Source organism: Pantherophis guttatus, chromosome 2 (genome assembly GCF_059756535.1).
Source record: "Pantherophis guttatus breed Tessera chromosome 2, ASM5975653v1, whole genome shotgun sequence".
NCBI classification, from domain to species: Eukaryota; Metazoa; Chordata; class Lepidosauria; order Squamata; family Colubridae; genus Pantherophis; species Pantherophis guttatus.
The window spans coordinates 217,244,304-217,268,399 of record NC_142064.1 but is presented as its reverse complement, the minus strand read 5'-3'; the positions used below and the strand labels follow the sequence as shown (position 1 = coordinate 217,268,399).

The 24,096-nt window shown below is 35.6% G+C and overlaps 1 protein-coding gene across 4 annotated transcripts in view; it reads right to left on the bottom strand.

Annotated features, from left to right (window-relative positions):
• Window positions 1-24,096, bottom strand: part of FBLN2 (fibulin 2) — a 152,255-nt gene that overhangs the window by 113,673 nt on the left and 14,486 nt on the right. For 2 of the 4 annotated variants that reach the window (XM_087887810.1, XM_034437732.3), the window contains exon 3: window positions 219-316. The gene's annotated coding sequence lies outside the window, so the exon portion shown is untranslated. Of the gene's footprint in view, window positions 1-218; window positions 317-4,561; window positions 4,695-20,397; window positions 20,547-24,096 lie in introns of those variants that run through there. The other 2 variants (XM_034437740.3, XM_087887811.1) reach the window with 2 other exon arrangements.

Sequence of the window (24,096 nt, the reverse complement as noted above, 5' to 3'; positions counted from 1 at the left end):
ATGATTGACAAAAAAAGACAATTCTTTCTCATACTGATACAGTCTGAATGTGTTTTAGCATTATATCATGTTCTGTTTTCTGATGGACATATGAATGGCAAAATAGCATCAAAATATTAATTCGAATTAGTTTTGAATTTGGGCCCAATAAAGTCTGACTATAACTTAGAAAGTTGCATTCCACCAAAATATTTTTTCTCACCTCCAATTTAACTTACTTGCAGTAAATGTCCATTGCAGGACCTCTGTGAAGCACTAACTGCTGCAATGAGCAAGAACGGGACAATGTGTGGTCACCAGGAACCATAAGAAAGATCTGCAATGAAAGTAGGGATATTAGAAATCAGGAAACTATTTTCTCAATGTTATTGCACCCAACATGAGTCTTTATCACTAAAGTATTATTGGGAGCACAGAAGAGCCAAAAGTTCATTTGGCTTGGTCTAAAAATCATTTGTCTTTAGTGTTGAACACAAAGCATTTCTTTGAGTCCTTTCTCAATCTTGTAGGTCAAGTGGAATATCACTATATTTATAAAGATCTGGGTACTGTTATGTTCTTACTCAGAACATTTGTTATTATTTCCTGTGATACCCGAAGAATAAAGTAAATGACCATAGAGCAACACATCTCAATAGGAGGTCAAAATGTCATGTAGAGTCAGGGAAACAAATTATTTCTGTCTACCTACTTCTGCTATGATGTTGAAAATGAAAATCCTGACCCTCATGGTTCTGGACATCCCTGTAGGAAAGATTGGTTCCACTGCATATTAGCTCTGGAGAACACAGTGGCTATGTCTGAACTGCTTTCCTTTATCACTCATAAAATATATAAACTTACTATTAAAATTCTTTGCAACAATAATTTTTTTTAACTTTCACTTTTCAAACATCGGACACCCACCTAAGAATGTTCATCTAGCTTCAAATGCACACACAAACCCTACATACCATCAAACAACTTTGGTTTGCTTTAAAGACTTCTGTTTTTTATTAGATATGTATGTACATCTAATATGGCATTACAAAAGCAAAAATTAAAATCTGAGTTAAAAAGAAAACTGATAATACAATTCAGATGGTGATGGCAAAAATCTTCTAGCATGTACTTTTGTACATGAAGGTACTGATGATACATACTGGCTTAAGCCCCTTCCAAATCAACATGTTAAACCAAAATTGATATAAAGACGATATAAAAGAATTGAATTGGTACACTTGGCATCAAAAGGGAAAATCCATTCACTGATCATTCCAGCACAAGTTTCTCAACCGGATGCCCTCAAATTTTGTTTAAATTGGATTGGTTGTCCCAAAGGTGTTTTTCCAAAAGGCAACTGGACTTTCTTGGGGTGATTTTATTTTGTTTTGTTTTGAAATGTTTTATGTCTCATCCAAAAATCTTCTTCAGTACAGAACTTGGATAAGAAGTGAAGCTTAAAAAAAAAAAAAGTTCAGCTATGACCTGGATTCTATGGAAAATCTCCATGGACAATTGGACACCAAGTTTAGATAGCATTAGTTGATCTAAAGACCCAGGATGGCTGAATTCAAGAGTCATAATCTCAGCTATACCAATATCAACCACTGTCCTTCTCTGAAAGTCATATGAAGAATATATGAAGGTAATCCGCACATTGACATGTTTACAATACTTCTATTTATTTATTTATTTTATTTTATTGGAATTTGTCAAGCAAAAATAAGAAGAAGAATAAGAGAATAAAAATACAATGACAGGGACCATAGGCACATTAGTGTACTTATGCATGCCCCCTCTACTGACCACTTAAGTATGAAGTAAGGTCCACGGAAGTCAATTTGTGACTGAAACTGTAAACATTTGTACCTGAGACAATTGAATCAGGTAGGGTATTCCAGACGTTGACAACTCTATTATAGAAATCATATTTTTTACAGTCAAGTTTAGAATGATTTACATTGAGTTTAAAGCAGTTGTTCGCACGCCTACTACTGCGATTAAAACAGAAAAAGTCATTTACACGTAAAACATTACTACGCATAATTTTGTATGCAAAATTCTGGGTCTGACCGCAAGTGACGCAATTCTAAGTTATACAAACCAAGAATTTCGAGCCTAGTAGCATAGGGAATTCTATTATGTACAGAAGCGTGCAAGGCTTTTCTCGTGAGGTACTTCTGAACCTGCTCATTTGTACCGATGTCAGCTATATGGTGGGGATTTCAAACAGTTGAACTATACTCTAAAATTGGTCTAGCTTAAGTTTTATAAGCTCTAGTTAGCAATACAATGTTTCCAGAAAAAAAGCTTCGCAAAATTAAGTTTACAACTCTTCATGTTTTACCAACGCTGTTACAGTGAACTTTGGAGCATAAATTGTCAGAGATAAGTACACCTAGGTCCTTAACAAATGTAGAGTCATCTGCTAGATCAATGCCACCTAGCTTATACTTGACATTCTGATTACGTTTACCAATATTAAGACAGAGCATTTATTAATTGAAATTTGAAGTTGCCAAATAGATGACCATTCAGACACATAGTCGAGATCACTTTGCAAAACAACAGAATTATCTGTAGAATTGAATAATTTTATATCATTGGCAAAAAGAATGCAATTGCTTTTAAGTTGATCAGATAAATCGTTGATATAGAGCAAAGAAAGTGTGGGACCTAAAATGCTGCCTTGCATCACTGTTAACTGATGCAAGATTAGACAGTGAGTTCCCTATTTTGACTTTCTGCAGTCTATTAGACAAGAAAGCAGCAATCCACTTGTGCAAAGGTCCAGAAATGCTGTAAGCGTTTAATTTCAACAGCAGTTTATCATGTACTACTGTATCAAAAGCCTTACAAAAAATCTATGTAAATTGCATCAACAGCTTTACCTTGATCAAGACTTGTAGTCCAGATGTTTTTACAGTGCAAAAGTTGTAAATTACAGGATGAGATTTTCCTAAAGCCAAACTGTTTTTCAGATAGCAAATTATTTGTCTCTAAGTGGTGATTGATGGATTGGTTTATAATTGATCCCATAATTTTGCATGTAACACAGCTCAAAGAAATTGGTCTATAATTTTCGACTGAACTAAAAATTGGTATAACTATAGCTGATGATCATAGATCAGACAGGGAACTAGTTCAAAATGATACTTCAAAAATTGTACACAAAGGTTCAGCTAAGACGGTAGCAAGCTTTTTCAGGAAATATCTATCTTCTCCCATTTTCTGGTATCTCTCATTAAACTTAGTAGTCCTTGAACTGAATTGTACATGCAATTAATACATTTCAACTTATTTTATTCATGATATTACAATGTTATTTTTTAAAAACAAAACCCTATGACGTCTAAGGACAGGAAGGTTTCTTTTGTCATAAACAAAAGATTTCCCATGCATGGTTGTGAATGATTTAAACCCCAATTACAGTGATCTGTTAAAAATATCACTTCTACATATACTCTCAAAAACCTGAGAACTTGATGTACCAAAATGCATCCCCAAAATTGGATTGATTTTACCTGTGAGAGTTTATAAAGCTCTCTTTTTTAAAGTACCTGTATATCCGACAGTTTATCCGAGAGTTTATAAAGCAATTATTTTTTAATATGTATATCCTATATATATTCATGTATAGGCTCATCTACAAATAAATTGATCCTCAAAATATCATGAAGATGATAATCTGTGGATTACCCATGGGCAATCTTATTGTGCAAATTAAAACATGCAAAGGTTCAATTTATTTACAAGTGATACATTTTTTACAATTTTGGTTAAAAACTCAGGGATCATCTTATCCATGGTTGAGCTTATACCCAAGTATATCTGGTATAGCAATTATGGACCTAACTCTTAGTTTGTTCTGAAGATGGTGTAGTATAACAGCAGTTATTTAAAATATGCTTTTATGATATAAAAGCTGTCACTTGATAATGTATTAGGTCTCTGTAAATCAATCCTGATTAGATACATAGCTACAAAATTGAAAATGGGCAAAAGAGTTTCATTTGAGCTACTTCAAGCTTTGATTTGAATATTTGTTCATTAGCTAGAATTAGCTAGAAAACCTCATTTTTTACAGGATGAGGTAAAAATATCAGGAATGGATTAGTATATAATAAAATACCTTATGCCACCAGACTTGAAATTCTAGGCTTAGAAAACTTAGAACTACGCCGCCTTCGTTACGACTTAAGCGTAGCTCATAAAATTATCTGCTACAATGTCCTACCTGTCAATGACTACTTCAGCTTCAACCACAACAATACATGAACACACAATAGATACAAATTTAAAGTGAACCGCTTCAAACTCGATTGCAGAAAATATGACTTCAGCAACAGAGTGGTCAATGTCTGGAATGCACTACCTGACTCTGTGGGTTTTCATCCCCAAACCCCCAAAATGTTAACCTTAGACTGGCTATTGTTGACCTCACCCCATTCCTAAGAGGTCTGTAAGGGGCGTGCGTAAGAGCACCAGCATGCCTACCGTCCCTGTCCTAATGTTCCCTTTATTTGTATTCATTTTATATATTCAATTCATGCTTATATTTATATTATCTAATACGTACTTGACAAAATAAATAAATATATGTAATCCTTTATAGTAGTGGTTCTCAAGTTGTGGTCCACAAGTTGTGTTGTAGAGTAACAAGAGGGTGGGCACATCTGACTGGCAATCTTGGAAAGTACCCCCTGGTTTGGGTTATCTGATGTTTGAACAGGCAAAGTAAAACAAAGACAATTAGAAAGCAGAATAAATGAGGGGAAGGAAGCGTAAACTGTTTAAGTTTCTTGGCATCCACAACAAAAGTTACAGTAGAAATCTGCAAACAAAATGTACTTAAGCCTACATACATATGAGATTCCTTTTACCAGCATTAGAAAGACTGGTTTTTCAATTGCAGGAATGTGCTAGAGCCAGTTAAGATGCAAAAGCTTTCAGTCTGCAACTGATTAAGGTCTTGTCCTTTCATGCAGCAGGACAAGCTGGCTGGAGGCTACTAATCAACTAATTAAAAACACAGAGCAGAGCTTGTTAACTTATGGTTAGCACTTAAAAAAGTGCTGCTCCACACAGAGCAAAGCTCCTCAGGAAGAGTAAGTTTGTTAGACACTAAAACACACACTCAGCCAGACAATATTTGATTTTAAAGCTATGCTTTCTGAAAGGAAGACATGAGGAGTAAGAAGACATATCCACCTTTTGCCAGAGGTCTGATAACCCTATCCCTGGCATACTAGCAAGACCCAAGTATTTCAGTAGTATAGTTTACTGATAATATTCTCCAACAGATAACTTATAGTAGCAGAGGTGGCAGTCTCTCGTATAAATACAATAACACTGAGTGCCAAGTCATGGGGAAAGAGGCTGGCATAGAAAAAAAGGGAGTTTATAAGTCTGATATTGCCTATTATTTATAAAATTTGGCCTGGCACTTCTAGGTGTTGGCCTAGCAGCCATTTTCTCATTTTTTGAGACTTTTAAAGCTGCCCGTTCATGCATATTTGAAACAGTTAATCCAAGAGTGCTTCCCGGATTAGTCCACTTTGTGTCTTTATTCAATGTACAGAAAGCTAAGGTGAATTCCCAATGCACTGGCAACACTAATGCAGAAGTAAGTGAATAAACAAACAAAACCCTTCTCTTACTACATTTTTTCTAACCAGGTTTAAGGCTGATGAAATTGAGAAAGTAAAGAGCTTGCAAAGTAGACTCCCAGCTGTATTAACCTAGCACTCTGGCAGACGAAGAGTCTAATATAGTGACAAAATTTACTACCCACCACTCAGCAAGCTCCTTATACCATTCAGCCTTCCCTCCTCTTTCTCCATATATAGAAATAAAATGGCAGCAGTTTTGTTAACAATCCCAGAAGCAGACAAAAAGCCATTCAATTGATAACCCTCTTTGAAATGCCAGAAAACACTTTGCAGCCATCTGCTTCAACCTGTTGCTTTGAAACAGATCCCTGCTTTGGTTTGAAAACCGTTGTAGCTAAAGAATTCTGTTGAAACTTTCAAGGCTGGTCAATGATCAAAAACAAGCAATAAAACATTGTTGTATGATGTTTGCAACTGTGTTCACCAGCCAGAATCGCTTGTGCCAGACAAAATGAAATACTGTAAAGTCATTTGGGCCAAATTTTTGTCAAACTGAGGGACTCCGTCACAAGCTTTGTTCTCTTCTTAAAGCCATGTGCATCAAAACTGCAACACAAATAACCATTTGCTTTATAGAGTTAAAATCTGATCTTACCACAAGCAAGCAATTAGGAAAAAAAAGCATTAACAAAACCTAATCTCCTGTGAAAGCTAAAACATCCTTCCAAAATATCAAAGTTCAGTTACAACTAAAATGCTGGGCACAGCAACCGCACCGATTTGGAGGAGAGCCCGGAAAAATGAACATGATTGTCAAAAGCCGTATTGATGAAGCCTTAGGAACCCCAATTGACCAGGCATCTGATAGGAATTGCACTGCATTGAAACCCAGTTATTTGAACAGATGTGGCATAATTTGTTCCAAGTTTATTTCTCTGATCTCACTACCAGAGAACAGAGTTGTAGTTGAGGTCTGATCTTACACTGAATTGCTGCCTCTCTTAATTGTGGGATAACTGGCACAGTATCCCTTAAGAAAAGTATTAAATATTTTTCCCAATTACCCTGAACTTGAGCAGTCAAAACACTATTTAACAATAACTTGTTATTAATAGTAAGGCTGTCAAATATGGACTCTAAACTCCAGATGACAGATGATACAAAAAGATCCTGATAACTTTGCTAACATCTAATGTGTCTCCATATATTCTGGAGCTCAGGCTTATCTAACTACTTATTTGTCTATTAGATTCACACTTTTTCTTTTACTGGGCAGCTAAAGAGATAGCCTTACCTACTCTTCCCACACACATTTTGGGCTAAGAGAATGTGTGGTGCAGAGTCTCCAGATGGCTTCCATGGCTGAAAATGGACTAGAACCTGGCTCTCCCTCTTCCAAGCCTTAACTGCTATTGCTAAATAATATTAATTAACTGTTAATAATCACATCTTCATTTATTGCATTTATACATATTCCCAATGATTTACAATACAGGTAGTCCTTACTTAATGACACTACTTTGCACCAGAAACTTCATCATTTAGCAACCATTCAGTTACAATGGGGATGAAAATGGAAAACATTCATCTTTTGTAATCTGATGCTCACCAGATGCTGGTTGGTAATGGCATCATAAAAAATAGAAAATATCACCACTAGCAACCATGAAAAACCATTAAACATGATGTTGTCCCCCCCTTCTCTCTCTATGCCTTAATTTACAAATCTTTCCATGTTGATTTTTCAGAACTTCAAGCACTGAGTAAAAGAAACAGAGTTCAGCACAGTTATTTTTGCAGTATTTCATGTGTTCCTGTGTGTATTTAGAACAGGGCTGTCAAACTCCCGGCCCACGGGCCAGATGTGTCACGCGCCCATGCCTGGTTTAGCGAAGGGGGGGGAAAGTCCTGATACATCACATGATGCCACCATGATGATGCAAGTTTTACACCCCCGATTTAGAACATGAACCCTAAGTGATTTGATAACTTTGACAGGCATCAAACTAACCTCTTGAAGAATTTGCCTTTGTATCTGTTTTCTGGAAGGCTGCAAGATTGATTCATCTCTGTGCAATGGCCTTCCATGCTTTCAGTCTACAATGGGCTTTCTTTGCTATAAACTTTGGAAGAGAATGGAAAGCATGCAAATAAAATGAATAGCTTTCTTATGCCATTAGAAATATTGTCTTTTGGACTGAGCTGTATTAAATAAATCATTTCTTCTTTTTTAGTGCTTCTTAGTAATACATTTGAATGTTACCCCAGGCTCTATGAATAGCCAGTTGTTTTACAAAGTCTGGTTGGGGGAAGGTGTCACTGGAAAGATCATACATCTGGGCAGTTCTCATGAGAACCTTCCTTTCCTCTCCCTTACACTGTTCAAATTAAATACATATTTCCAATGATGGAAAATCAGATGTACTCTTAAACTGGGCCCAAGACTCGCATGCCCCTTCTCTTATCCTCACCATTATTCTCTTCTGATAGTTACCTGGTGTATTCTTCCTGAAGTGAATAAAATTGCCCAAGCTATAAATCCTCTCAGCAAAAAGTATGAGTGCACCACAAATGAGACCGCAGAGTACAATTTGGGGAAAGCAAAAAGAATGAGATTGTTGACAGAAAGAGCAAATTGCAGCTATAAAACAAAGACTTGATAGCCTTCTCATATAAAATCCATAGAAGCTGGTGAGGATTTAACTGTGGATGTATTTGGATCCTTCTTCAAGTCCTGAGGTGCTGGGAAAGGGAGGGGTGTTCCTTGGAGGGAAAAGCAAAGAAGCACATGCCAATGATATATACTCTGTCAGGATCACCCAAGGCTTGAAGATCATCTAAGATGCACAGCTAAAATATTATACTGGGCAATTGGGATGTAGAAAGATGCTAGAGGCAGATGATCACTTTAGTGACAATGGTAAAGGCATTGTTTCATGCTGAGTGGAAGAAAGCAACAGTAAACACTCTTGGGTTTTAGCAAGATGCCACATATATAGACAAGATAAAAGTGATTGACAACATTGCACTGGATGATAGGCCCCTTAGGTCAAATAGAACTCAACTTGTTATTGAGAAAGTACTGAGTTTTTCAGAGTATTAATGGCATTTATGATCCAGTTAAATTAAAGCCTTTGGGAAGTCTAGTTGCTGATATTGCAGTGCAGGAAAGGAAAGTCCCAAAGTGCAAAGACAGAATTAAAGAACATGGGAAATAATAAAGCTTGAACACGGGAAACACAGTGAACGATTAATTCACTGTGCATTGACATCCTGGGCATCAGTGAATTGAAATGGACTGGAATTGGATAGTTTCAGTCAGAAGATAAAACTGTTTACTATTCAGGGCATGAAATATTAAGAAAAATACCATTGCTTTCATAGCCAGAAAAAATACAGCAAAGATAGTATTTGGATACAGTATAATCAATGACCAAAAATTGGTCAATTGGGCCATGGATAACCCTTTAATATGACAGTTATCCACATTTATGCTGCTTGTGGTTGGAGAATGGAATGCTAACATTGCAAATTCTAAAAAGGTTGCTCTGTTCTGCCTAGAAAACAGAAATAATTTGGAGAATTAGTTATCCATTTTTGCCAATCCAATGATTTCTTCATTGCTAACACATCTTTCAAGCAACCCAATGACGTACAGTATGTGTGTATGTAGTGTGTAGTGTGTGTATGTACACACACACGTACATACACACACACGTGTCACCAGATGAACTACACAAAAATCAAATTGATTAAATTATTGGAGCAAAGAGGTGGAAGAGTTATATATATTATTATATTGTTCTGAAATTTACACAGTATGTTATTTTGATACATATATCAAATATGTATCAAAATGTCTTATGTATTAGATGATATATAATGCTGATAAATTAAATTAATATTCTAAAGATCTTCCTAAAGGCCAAACTGATTATATTTACCATGCTGCATCATACATTATAAGTATATATGATAATCACTCTTGCTTAACTTTGATTAAACTTTATATTGTGAATACAACTTTTATTTTGCCATTGCTGCCTATATATTTGTGTGTTGTTGTTGTTGTTGTTGTTGTTGTTTCAAACTAAAAATGTATTCCTAAATTTGTTAAGCTTTATGCTAGCATAAACTAAATTAAACCAGAATAATCTAAATCTAACACGGATATATAGAAGCTCTCCAGTTCAAGGTTATTCTTTTCTGTCTCCTCTGAATTTACAATTAAACCTAGTGAATTCATGTGTTATTTTAGTCAGATCTCCAAAACAATGCACAGGATTTATACAAGGCTGAAAATAAATTCTGAAGAGATCATAGAACATTTATGTCACAATAAATTTTAGTTTAAGAGTCTATGTGGGGGAAAATAAATTACCCAAGCAACATAATTTTTTGATGAATAGTTAAATGCTGTGCCAATCCAGTAACATGTCAGTTGGGCCATATTTTGTTTCCTCCATATCAGCCTCCAACAGTTTAGTTCCAGCTGTTTCTATCAGTTTCCATATTTTTGAGAGCACAAAATTGATCACTACTGATAATGTTCTCCTATAAATGTATTTTAGCCTTTGATCTTCCAAATACTCAGACTATTGAACAAAATTCAATTTCCTGAGGAAGGTCTGCCAATCATACCTGTTCTCAAATTTGTTGGTAATCTTGTAATGCAGCAAGGGTACATAAGGCACTTTTAAAAATGTAATCCCTCACTGTACCACCCTCTTTGTCTTCCCTTTGTAGTTCACAAGTGAGCTATCCTGAGTGACAAATAACACTTTTCAGAGCAATTCAACTGTAGAAGAAACTGATTTATTCCTCAGCCTACTTGTATTTGTTACATTTAGCAGTCAGATGGTCAGCTGTCAATAATGAATCAGATATCCCTCCTGGGAGAAAAGAGATAAGATCCAACAGAGTATCCACATATTTATCTGTTGTAAGATATCTCATTGGATGAAAACATGGATGCTTCCTTGCAACGCAGAGAACAAAGAAGATACATTTCAATATAAGGCTCAATTATAGTGTTGATAGCAGAATGAATTAATGCCTCAGCAAGCCTTGAACTGGCACGTTCTTTCCACACTACAGTAACTTCCACCTTAGAGTAACTAGATTTTTATGATGTCCATTTTTGATATGATAAAGGGCAACAGAAGTGTAACATTTTGAAGCTGTATTTTTGGTCATTTCCTGAATTGCATATTGTCTGGACTTGCTGGATTATTTAGATGTTCCTTTAAATACCAAAGGTGCCAAAGAAAGAATTCAAATCAGAAACTTCATGAAGTTATTCTATTTCATTCCTGTTTCTTACTGTTATCTAAATAACATAATTATGAAGACAGCAGAACTGAATACAGAACAACAGAGTTGGAAGGGACTTTGGAGGTCTTTAGTTCAACCTCCTGCTCAAGCAGGAGATCCTATACCATGATTGTCCAGTCCCTTCTTAAAAGCATCCATTGTTGGACATCCCACAAATTCTGAAGGCAAGTTTCCCACTGGTTGGTTGTTCTTACTGTCAGGAAATTTCTCCTTCATTCTAGGTTGCTTCTCTCTTTCTTCAGTTTCCATCCATTGCTTCACGTCTTGCCTTCTGGTGCTTTGGAAAATAGGTTGACTCCCTTTTCTTTGTGGCAGCCTCTCAATTTTTGGAACACTGCTATCATGTCATCCCTAGTCCTTCTTTTTACCAGAGCAGCCGTACCCAATTCCTGCACCTGGTCTGCATAGGTTTTAGCCTTCAACTCCTCAATCATTTTTGTCACTCTTCTCTGTACTCTTTCCAGAGTTTCAATATCTTTTTTTATATTGTGGTGACCGAAACTGGATGCAGTATTCCAAGTGTGGTCTTAGCACCCTTTGTTCAAATGTTGTATGATGAAATTGTTCCATGCATCCAAACTTCTTACTTTGGCACCATTTCAACATAGGAGGTGTTAAGAACTATCTCAGGACTGGAGTGTATTCTTAAAATCACAATATATGCATCATCTGGCAAAAAATGTGAATTAAACTGCCTTTGAAAAACTTCCAAATCAGGAAATATTGAAAATATTCTATGCTTTGCTATGAATTCAAAAATGTTCCTAAGGAAAGACGAATAAAGGATTGAGCTAACACAGATACGGTAGTACCTTGAAAACTTGAATGGAATGTCAAATAAGGTGCCATTTCATAAAATAAAATGCAGCAAAATTTTCTTTTTTTTTCTTTTTTTTTAATAATACTTTATTGATTTAAAAAATTTTTTAAAAAGAAAACATCAAATCTCTGTTAACATCTGAGGTGTCGTGCAATTACATATTTACATTATATACATATGAAATATCTTCGAATCTACCATTATTGAAAATAAACATATCCTTACAATCTCATTCTATTATTCCACCATTTGTACCACCTTTCCCATACAGCAAAATTTTCACCTCTATAGACAAAAAAAGTAAGCATGCAATGAGGAGAAGATTTATTATGCTAAATCATCAGGTGTATTTAATGGGATACCAATTGCAGACTGAAATATAATCTAATCTACAACATTTTAGGATTTGAAAATAGAAAACAAGATTAACTTTTGCTTTTGCTTAAACAGCAGGCTTTGTATAAAATAAACAGATTATTAAAGTTGATTCAGTTTTCAAAGCGGATTGTCATATGCTGGGGAAATTTTATGCTTGAATACGATAAGCAAATAAGTGATGGATTCAACTAGAAAATACAGATTGAAGAAAAGCAGAAAGTTTCAGTCTCGTTCTAAATTCACCAGATTTTGGATGATAAGAGACATAAGTGAGTTGATTGTAGCTTTAATTCCATTTATAAGCACTTATCTTCAAATAGTAGCCTTTCAGGTGAGCAGTCAGATAACACATAGTCAGATGATGCCTTTGAGTTATATGTGTGGTAAGTTATTAATGACCTTGGAGTTTGTTTCCATTGTAACCCAGAATCATGTTAGAATGCCTGTTTTGGTTTCTTTTGGTAATTACAGATTATATTCTCTTTTTTACCACAGTAAATTACTGTGGTCTTTTCTATAATAATTTGTGGTGTATAAACTAATTCTGTATCAAGATGGTTTTAAATAAATAAAGGATAAAGCTGTGGTCTAATTCTGCAAATATTTTATCAGTGTGGTTAGCTTCAAGGATATAAATTATATGTATTATTTGCCTGTTCAAGTGGAGACAAGACAAATTTATTAAAAGACAAAAAACTGGCACTTAAACTTAAAAAACCTGTTTTCCTGTACATGAATCTTTTCCTTTTTCCCATTCTTCTTCCACTTAAAAACAAGCTACTGTTTTCTAGAAAAATCCAATGCTCAAGGCAGTAATTCTTGATAAATTTCAGAAAAAAATCACATATTTCTCATCATCTGAGCAAATATTACCACTTTTATCTATCATTTGACAAGTGGTCACCAAAAGCTTGACTACCGTATTTACTTGGCCATGCTGAGAGTTTCCTCTTTTTAGAACCAAAGAGCCTTCCAAAACCATATAGTCACCTATACTTTCCTTGATCTTGTCCTTCAATAATTTAAAATCCTAATCTCTGACTTTTAAATATATAAACTTCATTCTTTTCAGAATATTGATTGGATATGACTCTTCCAAATGTACTTATTATGATCACCATCGGTGAACATTTTATCTTTCTACATATGAGATAATATATAAACCAGCACATCTTCATAAATATACAGTATAAGCAGCACATCCTTCATCTTGATAAATATCTTGAATTTTGTTGAACCCAGGTACAGGTTTTGTTGAGTCCTAAAGCATCTCCATTTTATGAAATAAAATAATAAAAAATTAAATAATAAAATTAAATAAATAAAATAATAAAATAAAATAAAATAAATATTTGTTATAAAAACATAGTAGTCCTGTACACGAATCTTTTTCTTTTGCCCATTCTTCTTCCACTTGAAAACAAGCTACTCTTAATTATTTTCTAGAAAATGAAAATTATAAACACAGATGAATTAGGCAAGAGAACATATAATTTATTACAAGATGTGCTAATGATCAACCCATCTGCATGTTATGTATAATCCATTAAAAGAAGATAATGCAAATTAAGAGCCGAGGTGGCACAGTGGTTAGAGTGCAGTACTGCAGCTACTTCAGCTGACTGCTAGTTCAGCAGATCAGCGAATCAAATCTCACCGGCTCAAGGTTGACTCAGCCTTCCATCCTTCCGAGGTGGGTAAAATGAGGACCCAGATTGTTAGAGGGCAATATGCTATTTAGTATACTGTCTTTGGTTAAGCCGCCCAGAGTCCTCGTAGAGTGAGCGTCATAGAAATGTGACTAATTAAAAAAAATGAATAAACATATTCTTCGATTTACAACCAATTGTTTAGTAATTGTTCAACGTTACAACGGCACTGAAAAAAACTGACTACACTTTTTCACACTTACAACCATTGTAGCGTCCCCATTGTCATGAGATCAAAATTTGGATGCTTGGCACCTGGTTCATATTTATGACAATTGCAGTGTCCTGACTGTCTTGGGGTCATGTGATCATCTTTTGTGACCTTCTGACAAGCAAAATTAATGGGGAGGCCAGATTTACTTAACAACTGTGCTACTAATTTAATAAATAAAGAAATTCATTTAACAACTGTAGCAAGAAAAGTGGTTAAAAAAAAGGGTGAAATTCACTTAACAATGGTCTCACTTAGGAACAGAAATGTTGGGGTAAATTGTAGTCGTAAATTGAAGAAAATAGAGGTTATCTTCAATTTACAACCACAATTGAGCCCAAAATTTATGTTGCTTAGTGAAACAGTTGTTACATGAATTTTGCCCCATTTTGCTACCTTTCTTGCTCCAGTTGCCAAGCATCTGAATTTTGATCACATGACCATGGAGATACTGCAATGGTTGTAAAAGTGTCTGTAAGTATAAGTGTAATTGTGAAAATAATAGTCATCTTTTTTCTGTGCCATTTTAACTTTGAATCATCACTAAATGAACTGTTGTAAATCAAGGATTACCTGTAGTCACGCGGTAGAAATAAGCATGTAGAAAATAGTTGTACAGATATAAAGAAACCTTTAAGATTATACTATTTCAGACATCATGTTCACAAATAATGTTTTGCATATGGTTACAAGAGTTTTCCCATTTGCTGAAACTGGATTTTGGGTCATGAAAATCATGTAAGAATTCATGATCACATAAGAAATTCATCCTAGGACTTTTTCTCAAAAATGGAATTACACAATACATATAAGAGCACCTGAAATAATCCTAGTTTACTGCATACGCCTAATGTATTTATTTTGTAGTTAGAACTATATAACGAAAGCACATCAAAGTACTTGCTTCTTGGGGCTAGCAAAAAATTATCTGCCCCACAGTCAGCATCTCTTATTACACCTTTGTACTCTTCATTACATTCTCTAATTTTTCATAACAAAAAATTGAATTAACTGTGTGTCATTCAGTTTCTTTACCATCTGTATGAATGAATAGACATGTTTAAACCCTTATCTGGGGGAAAAATACCTTTTTCTAAGCAGATTATACATTAATTACCATTCTCATTCATTCTTGGGTCTATGAATTACTTAATAACTTTTTCTCAGTCTTACCCACCTGTTTATGTTGACTAATACAGTAATATTTTTCTTCTGGATCACATTTGTTAGAAAGTAGAATATTTTATTCCCAACTTATTTCGATTTTCACAATTCATGGGAGTATGAATTGGTCTTCTTTGGAGTAAACATGCACTTATCAACAACCTATTTGTTTTACAAACCCACAACAGCCTATATGGCACCAATCCATTGTTTTTCATACTGTATGTGTTTTAGCACTTCCATTCATAATGGAATTTATACCTTCTTTTCCCTGTAGGAAATTCCATTTCTAAAGGTCAGGTGATCTGTTACATTCTTTCTCTTCCCCTTACTTTCACACAATCTTCTCTCTCTTCCTTCTTCCCTTTATCAATTACTTTTGTCATATTCCAAGTCACGATCTTCCTTAAATCACAATCATCTCCAGCTGGTAGATATTGGCCTCTACTACCCATTATGGCCCCAAAGGCAAAGCACACTTTTACCTCAAGTGGGTTCACCCCAGGATCTCTAATCTAGTACAGACTATCATGCAAAACTGGGATACAAAAATGTGCTGATGACACACATTCAGGATGTCTTCTTTGGAAATTTTAAAAAATAAAATAATTTTTAAATCATCTTTGTTTCCTATGTTATTATTTTATGGATTTTTAGAAATTCCATCTTTTGGGGAAATTATGTTCTGAATCAAGGTTTGTTTTAAAAACCTTATCAGTATGTTTTTTATGCTCTATATAAACATTTAAGAGAGTCCTACTTCATTTTGAAGGTTTTTTTTTTTTTCAATTTAGACAATGGAAAGGACAATTTGAAGTACCTTAATTAAGCAGTCACAGTTAATAATGTTACATTGAAACCTCAGCCAGCTTCCAACATAATGCAACTGTTTTTCCCTCTCCTGTTTGGCTATATACTGTACATCTTTTCATCCTTCTGCTAATTTTGTTTTGCATTTTGAGTCGGAAGGTGACTTGGCCTATTTTGAGCAATGAACTCATCTTGAGAAGCATAGAAAGACAGCCCCTCCAACCATTCAGATGTGCTTGGTGTGAAATTGCAGAGCAGCAGAGGTCCTGGATAGATATGGCTAGTTGGCTAATCCCAACACCTCTGAATACTTTTACATGTTACTGTAAAGTAAAATTAGTAGCAAACCATTAATTCCTCCAAGAGATATTTAGCCCTCTATTCCAGCCTCTCTGATGAGTGCCAGCTGCCACAGCCATCTGACAAAATTCAACTACAATTACTCTGTTTCAATTAGTGCTTTGTTTGTAGGAATGCAAAACAGTTAGGACTGTGAATTGAACAAATATTGTCACCTTTCTTAATTTTTATGAGGATGGTCATAAATTCTAGCCAAGATTGGCTTGGCCCAGATCACACTTGGTGCTGTTCATTAGGTAGTATTTGTATAAAAAGAGACATCTTCCTTTTATTGGTGGCTTGTGGCAGATGTCAGCTTTTTGCAGTCATTACCCTTTACTCTCAACAATTAGCATTCCAGTCCTTGATTACCTGCTGTTTTCACCTAGCTGACAAAAGCAACACCTCTAATATTCACCGTGCCTGTTGAAAAAAGTTGGGGTATACAATCTGAATTCCCTGACTATATTGTATCCTGAACAATTCTAATTTAGTTGTTTTTGTTTGTTTGTAAACAACAGAACTCAAATTCTTCTAATTAGATTTAATTTATTTCATAGAATTACTAAATCTTCCTTACAGATGTGACCTGTCTAAGATTGAGAACGTTTCATCTCAAACAAAAAATTTTTATAAACTACCATGTTTCTGAAAGAGTAATAGTAATACCAGAAACCATTTCACATAACATAAATAAAGAGTAGAATTTAGTTTAGACAATTTCCTCAACTATAACTCAGTGGTGGGATTCAACAATTTTTACCACTGGTTCTGTAGGCATGGGTTGGTGAGCGTGGCATGGCGGGCATGGCAGGGGAAGGATACTGTAAAATCTCCATTCCCACCCCACTCCAGGGGAAGGTTACTGCAAAATCCCCATTTCTTCCCTGGGACTCGGGAGGCAGAGAATAGATGGGAGTCAGAGGTGGTATTACCGGTTCTCCAAACTACTCAAAATTTCTGCTACTGGTTCTCCAGAACTGGTCAGAACCTGCTGAATACCACCTCTGCTATAATTATAAGGTAAGGGACAATATTTGAAATCTAATAATAGGATCTTCTGATGGAATGGTCTTCAGGAAGCAGTACCTGAAACAGGAGATATCTTTATATTTGACTTAAATTGTATCTTGTTTTAGGATTAAAGAAGTGACCACTGTGATGTGAGAAGATTACGTCTGGGCCCATTCTGTGCCTCATTCTGCCATTTTTATTATTATTAAAGCCTGCCCATTCTGGTATCTTTTGTGCTGGCTACTGATTTTGGAATTACATTCTGCTACTATTATAAAAATCCATCTATAATAAAAGCTACAATTTGAATCCTTAGTTAAACATTGATACCTAAAATTGGCTGTGCATTTCAGAATAATATATGGGATCTTGTGCATATCTTTTTACTACTGGTATTATTCTCTTTTCCAGATTTTTCTTTGAGGCTTATCCAGGGGTGAAATGCTCCCGGTTTGGACCGGCTCGGGCGAGTAGGTAGCGATGGCGGCGGGCAGTTTGGAGAACCGGTAGCAAAAATCCCTTCCTCCCCAGTCTCCAACTTGCTTACCTTCGCTCTTCGGACCGAATCCTGAGCTGCTGGTTGCAACGCCTGCCTTGCTTCACTTGCTGTAATCCCTGCAATCCATTGCAACAGCAAGCAACTGAATCTCCCTGCCTGCAATCAAGCTCACCGGTGAGCAGCTCTATCTGCCTGCCTGCCTTGTCCCTTCAATTGGGTAATGTTTTTTCCCCTTTGGGAGCTTTAAAAAAATAGTTAATTGGGTTTTTTTTTAGTTGTTCTTTTTTTAGATCTAGCCATTTAAATTTAGCTGCTTTTATATAAAAATAAAAATAAAATAAAATAATATTTGTGCAGCTTTCTGAGATTTTGTGTGTTTCTGTAGTGTTTCACTCTAACTACACAAACACAAAAAATCTCACAAAGCTGTATGTGGAATTTTGTGTGTGGTAAGTGTGAAAGTTGTTGTTTTTTTTTTTTGGACTTTTTGTCCCTGTGTGACGTTCCTGCTTGTTGCAGGGGCCATTTTGAGTCTAGCACAGCTGCTTTTACATTGTGGGTGAGCCTGTTGTGTTGTGTTGTGTTTTGTAGGTTAAAAAAGGGCAAAGAAGTGACATCGACTTGGCCACACCCACCTGACCAACAAGCCACCCCCACCAGTCACCTGACCAACAAGCCATGCCCACTAATTAAGCCACACCCACAGAACCAGTAGCGAAAATTTTTAGATTTCACCCCTGGGCTTATCTATATTGTAGAGATACCCAAAGGACCAAAGGTTCACATCAACATCATGAAATAACATCACACTATTATGACTCAAGCACTATCTCTTTCATAGGTCCATGCAATTTCTTAATGCATATACAAAAGGGGCAAGGGTACTCTCATCATGGTCCCACTATCCTGTAGAAACCTCTGCTCTCTTATCTTTATTCTAAGTTCTTCCTAGACCCACAATTGTCTGAACTACTGCCCTAAGGATGCCTTTCAATCTTCATTTTTTGCTTTCCTCCAAAAGAAACAGAGATCTTCCAGGAACATCTGGAGAACCTATAGCCAGCAGAAACTACTTTTAAATCTAGGGCAGTTTCAGTATTATCATCTCCATTATCATGATGTCATTAATCACTTTATATTGTGATATTAAATGTTTAAAAACTACATCTGGATGAACAAAATACCCACTTTGCACTTTTTCTTCACTGTGTACATAAAAACTTCATCAGTCATCACTCCTAAGCAGATTGTATCAATTAGGTAAGTATGGAAACAAAAATGTGTTCAGATGCATTTTAAATTTATCTCAGGGACATCATAATTTACTGACAATAGGACTCACTAAACAATTCTCTTATGGCTTTCATTTGTCTTCTATATAGCCAAGGGGTGGGGAGACAGAACCTCTGTTCCAAAACAGAAGTATAAGGTTGGAAAGAATCTATTCATCAAAATATTCCTTAAAAAAAGAAAAACCAAAAGATTTTGCCCAAAAGCAAGAGTAAGACTGCAATCTGCTTAGGACCAACTGTTCAGCCAAATGAGCATGCATTTTTTATTAGTACAGTACTGTTAATAGGAGTTGTGGAAATTACATTCTATCACATGCATAGAAAAATGTAATCCTTTATTAAAAGACGACAGATGCTTGGAGCAAAACACAGCTCACGTTCTTTCTTTTTTTTAAACTGTTGGGTGGGGATCATCTGTATATATCATTTTAAAACACTGTTTATTTGAACCAATTAAGAAGTTAGGGGCAATGGTTTCTATAATTAACTGTACAGCAAACAGTAAAAATTTGCTCATTAAACATTTTATAGTTTGCAAAAATCCTTAAGAGATCTGAAAATTCTGCATGTATTGCATATAACGCTTACTAGGCATTTTTCCATCACATAAGATAAGGAAACTGAAAAGAAGTTTGTGCAGGGAGGAAAACTTTGGTATAGACTTTATATTATTCTCTAATATTCTGTAACACATACCATCAGCTTGAATAGAGGTTTAACTCTGAACAGCCTCATATGGCTTGCATTCAACTTGCCACATTGAATCACAATTCCCTCCTGATCTGTCCTAAGAATAACAAACTTTTTAGCTAAAGTTGAGAGGTAAAAATGTTCCTTAATTCATGAGTTAAAAAGCCAGAAGCAGCATCTGCAAAAAAATGTTTTCCATTTGCAAAGAGCTAAAGCAGTTCCTTGAGAGACATGTAATAATACATTTTTCAAGAAAAAAAACTTAAATATTCTGCAAGGAAACTTTGTGTAACATAGCTGCAGTTTGAGCTCAGTACTTTTAAGTGTCCTGCTTAAATCCTGTTACATCCAGTTTTAAAATTTTGTCAAGCCAAAGATAAAACTACTACTAATTTGAAAAGCTGAGAGTTAAACCTTGAGAACAGAATCAAAGATAGAATCAAAACCAGCAAAGCACACTTTAGAAAACTAAAGTTAAACCAACTATAAGCATGCTTAGTCACCAGAAATATTTAGCTGCAACTAATATGTAGATTTACAGACCTGTAAATGTAGTTAGCTTCTTATAACCTTTGTCTCCAATCATCTTACTGCTGTTCTGCCTCCTTTCTGCTCACAAATTCTTTTTCCCAGCCCTGTCCAAAGGAACTGCCCAGATTTTGTGTTGTAATATGAGCAGGGAAATACCATGTGCCTCTGATATGGTTAATTCTCCTTTACCTCCCTCTAATTTGCAACAAAAGAAAGCACCAACACGACCATAGATTATTTTTTTGTCAGTTTGGTGGAATCTAAAAATTAATAGCAGCTCCTTCAGTTGTGGAAATTGTAAAAGAAAAAAATACATTTAAATAAATGTCATCATCTGGATGTTCATAAAACTTTTTTCCTAATTCTGTATGCATGCTAACTATTCTACAAGCTAATATGAGGGTCTTAAAGTGGGTTGAAGGTCAATCATATTCGAAGTACTGTAATAATTTAGTGGATGTATAAACTCACCAAGACTTCCATTCTAATGAATGAATCATATTCGAAGTACTGTAACAATTTGGTGGATGTATAAACTCACCAAGACTTCCATTCTAATGAATAAATTAAAGATATTGTTGAAGTTTTTTTAAAAAAATTCTGAATATTTTCTATTGCATCATAGATCAATAGGATTATTTAAATAATTTGTTTGCCTTCCCTGACCCCTAATTAACAATAAAAATCAGCAATTAACAATATTCTAAGATTGGTGAAGCAAAACAAAATTTAAATTCCTTTCAAATATCTATCATCTTGCTTAGTTGTAGAATTCTCTCAGAATTCAGATATGTTGACCGTCTGTTTATAGGTCTCCAAACTCTTCCATATAGAATGAGTAAACCAGGAGCATTTGAAGTGATGGAGAAAGATAAAGGTACTAAGATGGTAAATGTGGCCATTGATTACAAAGCCCTCTTCCTTTGTAATGCATACTTTGACCAAGTCACTCGTCTGCTAGAAATTATCAACTTGTAAATGTTGCTGGCATCCAAACTGGGCAGGGTCACATGAAGACCCATTTAAAGACCAGCATGATTTACAATCATAATTACAGGCACAGTTACAGTTGTAAATTGAGGATTACCTGTATATTACGTGTTGCTTTTCAAAGAGGAGTCTCTAAATTTTTCAACCTTGTCAGGTCAGGAGTATGGTTACTAAGGAAAGGAGCCACCTTTTACGTTGGGCCTTCAGGCCTGCCTCATTTTTTACTGTGGGAAAATGGGATTGTATGGAGTATGGGTGATATATAGTCATAATAACATTCCTTTCTCAGAGAGTCAAGGACACCTTGCCCTGGCACCTGGAGTCGGATGACTGGGAGGTGTCTCCAGTTTGGACGGTGGATGATTGGACCATGTGTTGGACATGTGGGTGCTGGGCAGGGACTTAAACTTTCACTTGGGTGGGGAAAACCTGGAAATGTTCAGATTCGGGTTTTCCCAGATGTGCCAATACAACATCTCTAATAAATTGGAACTTTGAGGAATCTCAAGCCCCAGAATCTTTTATGGTTGGGGGTGTTACTTGGAATCCTGACATGTAAAATGGAGCAAAACTTATTTAACAATCACCTTACTTAGCAAATTTAAATTTTGAGGTCAGTTGTGGTTGTATGTTGAAGACTACACCTGTATAGTTTTTTTTCTATTTTTCTATTGGTTTTATGACTAGTCCAATTCTTGTAGTTTTTACTATATTAGGAATTGTGTTATTATAGACCATCTTGGCAATTGGTTTGAAGATCTAAAACAAACAATAAAAATGACAAAGGCAGAAGTAGTCATGTTCCTTGTTCAACAAGTCATGGTTAAATATCTTACGTTTTAAACAGTGGTGGGTTTCAAATTTTTTTACTACCGGTTCTGTGGGTGTGGTTTGGTGGGCATGGCATGGCTTGGTTGGCGTGGCTTGGTGGGTGTGGCAGGGGAAGGATACTATAAAATCTCCATTCCCACCCCACTCCAGGGGAAGGTTACTGCAAAATCCCCATTTCCTCCCAATCAGCTGGGACTTGGGAGGCAGAGAATAGATGGGGGCGGGGCCAGTCAGAATTTTTACTACTGGTTCTCCGAACTACTCAAAATTTCCGCCACTGGTTCTCCAGAACTGGTCAGAACCTGCCAAAACCCACCTCTGGCTTTAAATAAGGACCACTTCTCCATTGACTGGACTGCTATACAAGGAACCTAGTAGGATCAGAAAACAATATTTTATACATTCTTCCCTACAGAAAAATACCTCATACCCAGGATATTACACCAACATTATTCACTGTACGCCCAGCATTATTGCCCCTATGACTACCCTAATATGCAAAGCTTTTCTCAGAATACTTTTTCAAACTCTGGATATAAATATTTTTTTAAAAAAAAACCTATGTTATATTAAACAAACAAACAAAAAACAGAATAGTATAGTCCTGTGAAGTGTCTTCTTGTACTACTGCAATTTTAAGCTCTAAAGGGGCAGTTTTATTACTGCTGGCAATGGAGTCAGGAATAAAAGCTAAGTTTAATGAAATTTAGGAAGGCTTTCACTTGAGAGAAAGTGAGAGACACCTGGAGGGGAATGTTACATTGCAAACAGCTGCAAGAGAAGATTAAAGTGAAGCGAGAACAAGGACGCTTGGAGAATAAAAAGCAGACATAAAACTAGAGTATACAGGAAATGCATACACTGGGGTTAACTATTAAGTGCAAAAATCAGAAGAAGTCTGGTAACACCTTTTGCTAAAAGGTATAAGCTTTTGTGAGCTGCAGCTCACTTCAAAAGATTCCTGTTTGCTATCATTGATTAACTCAGTTCACTTCCTAAAGATCTTTATACTTTTTTTATAAAAAGCATTAGCTGGAAAAGATATTAGCAGACCACAAACTAACTCAGCTCTTCTCCAACAGAATCTATTAAGTAGAAGTGTGTTTGAAATCTATGAAAATTAAAACAACAACAAAAAGTGAAATAGATTATGGAAATGTTCTGGTTCACATTAGATAATCCAGAAGTACTAGAATTGTTAGTAACAAATATATAGATATGAGTTTAATGCAAATAAATGTGCACATTAAGGTGTTGACCCAGAATTTCCATTCTAAGAAAAGAAGGATTTTTTAAAAAAAAAAATTGTGCAAGGGCATTTTATCCTGTTGAGACTGTTGCTTTTGGAAGGAGAATGTAAGTTTCCTTCCCCCTTCCAGAGGAGCTTAAGGGACTTTGCAGAATGTCCTATAGGTGGGACTTGAATCAAAATCTAAGCTTAAATCCATAATATTTTGTATTGGTATGTTTTTTATCTTTGGCTGTGCACCGCCCTGAGTCCAATAGGAGACGGGCGGTATATAAATTGAATAAATAATAAATAATATTGTATGTCAGGTGCAAGAAACCAGGAGGTAGAATAGAGTTCACAAGTACTGTGAGTTTATTTCATGCTACCTATACACAAGAATCTTATTTACTAACAGTCAATGGAAATTGGTGCTAGAAAAGAGTCACAGATGGGCTTGTCTTAGGTTTCTTTTGGGAGGGTAATGACTCCAAACTAATGACATGTTTGACCCTGCCCTCGGACTAAGCCTGATAATCTCTTACATGAAGTTCATTAAATACGTATTTGTGGATGTGGATGTGTGTGGATCAGGGGTGAAATCCAGCAGGTTCTAACAGGTTCTGGAGAACCAGTAGTGGAAATTTTGAGTAGTTCAGAGA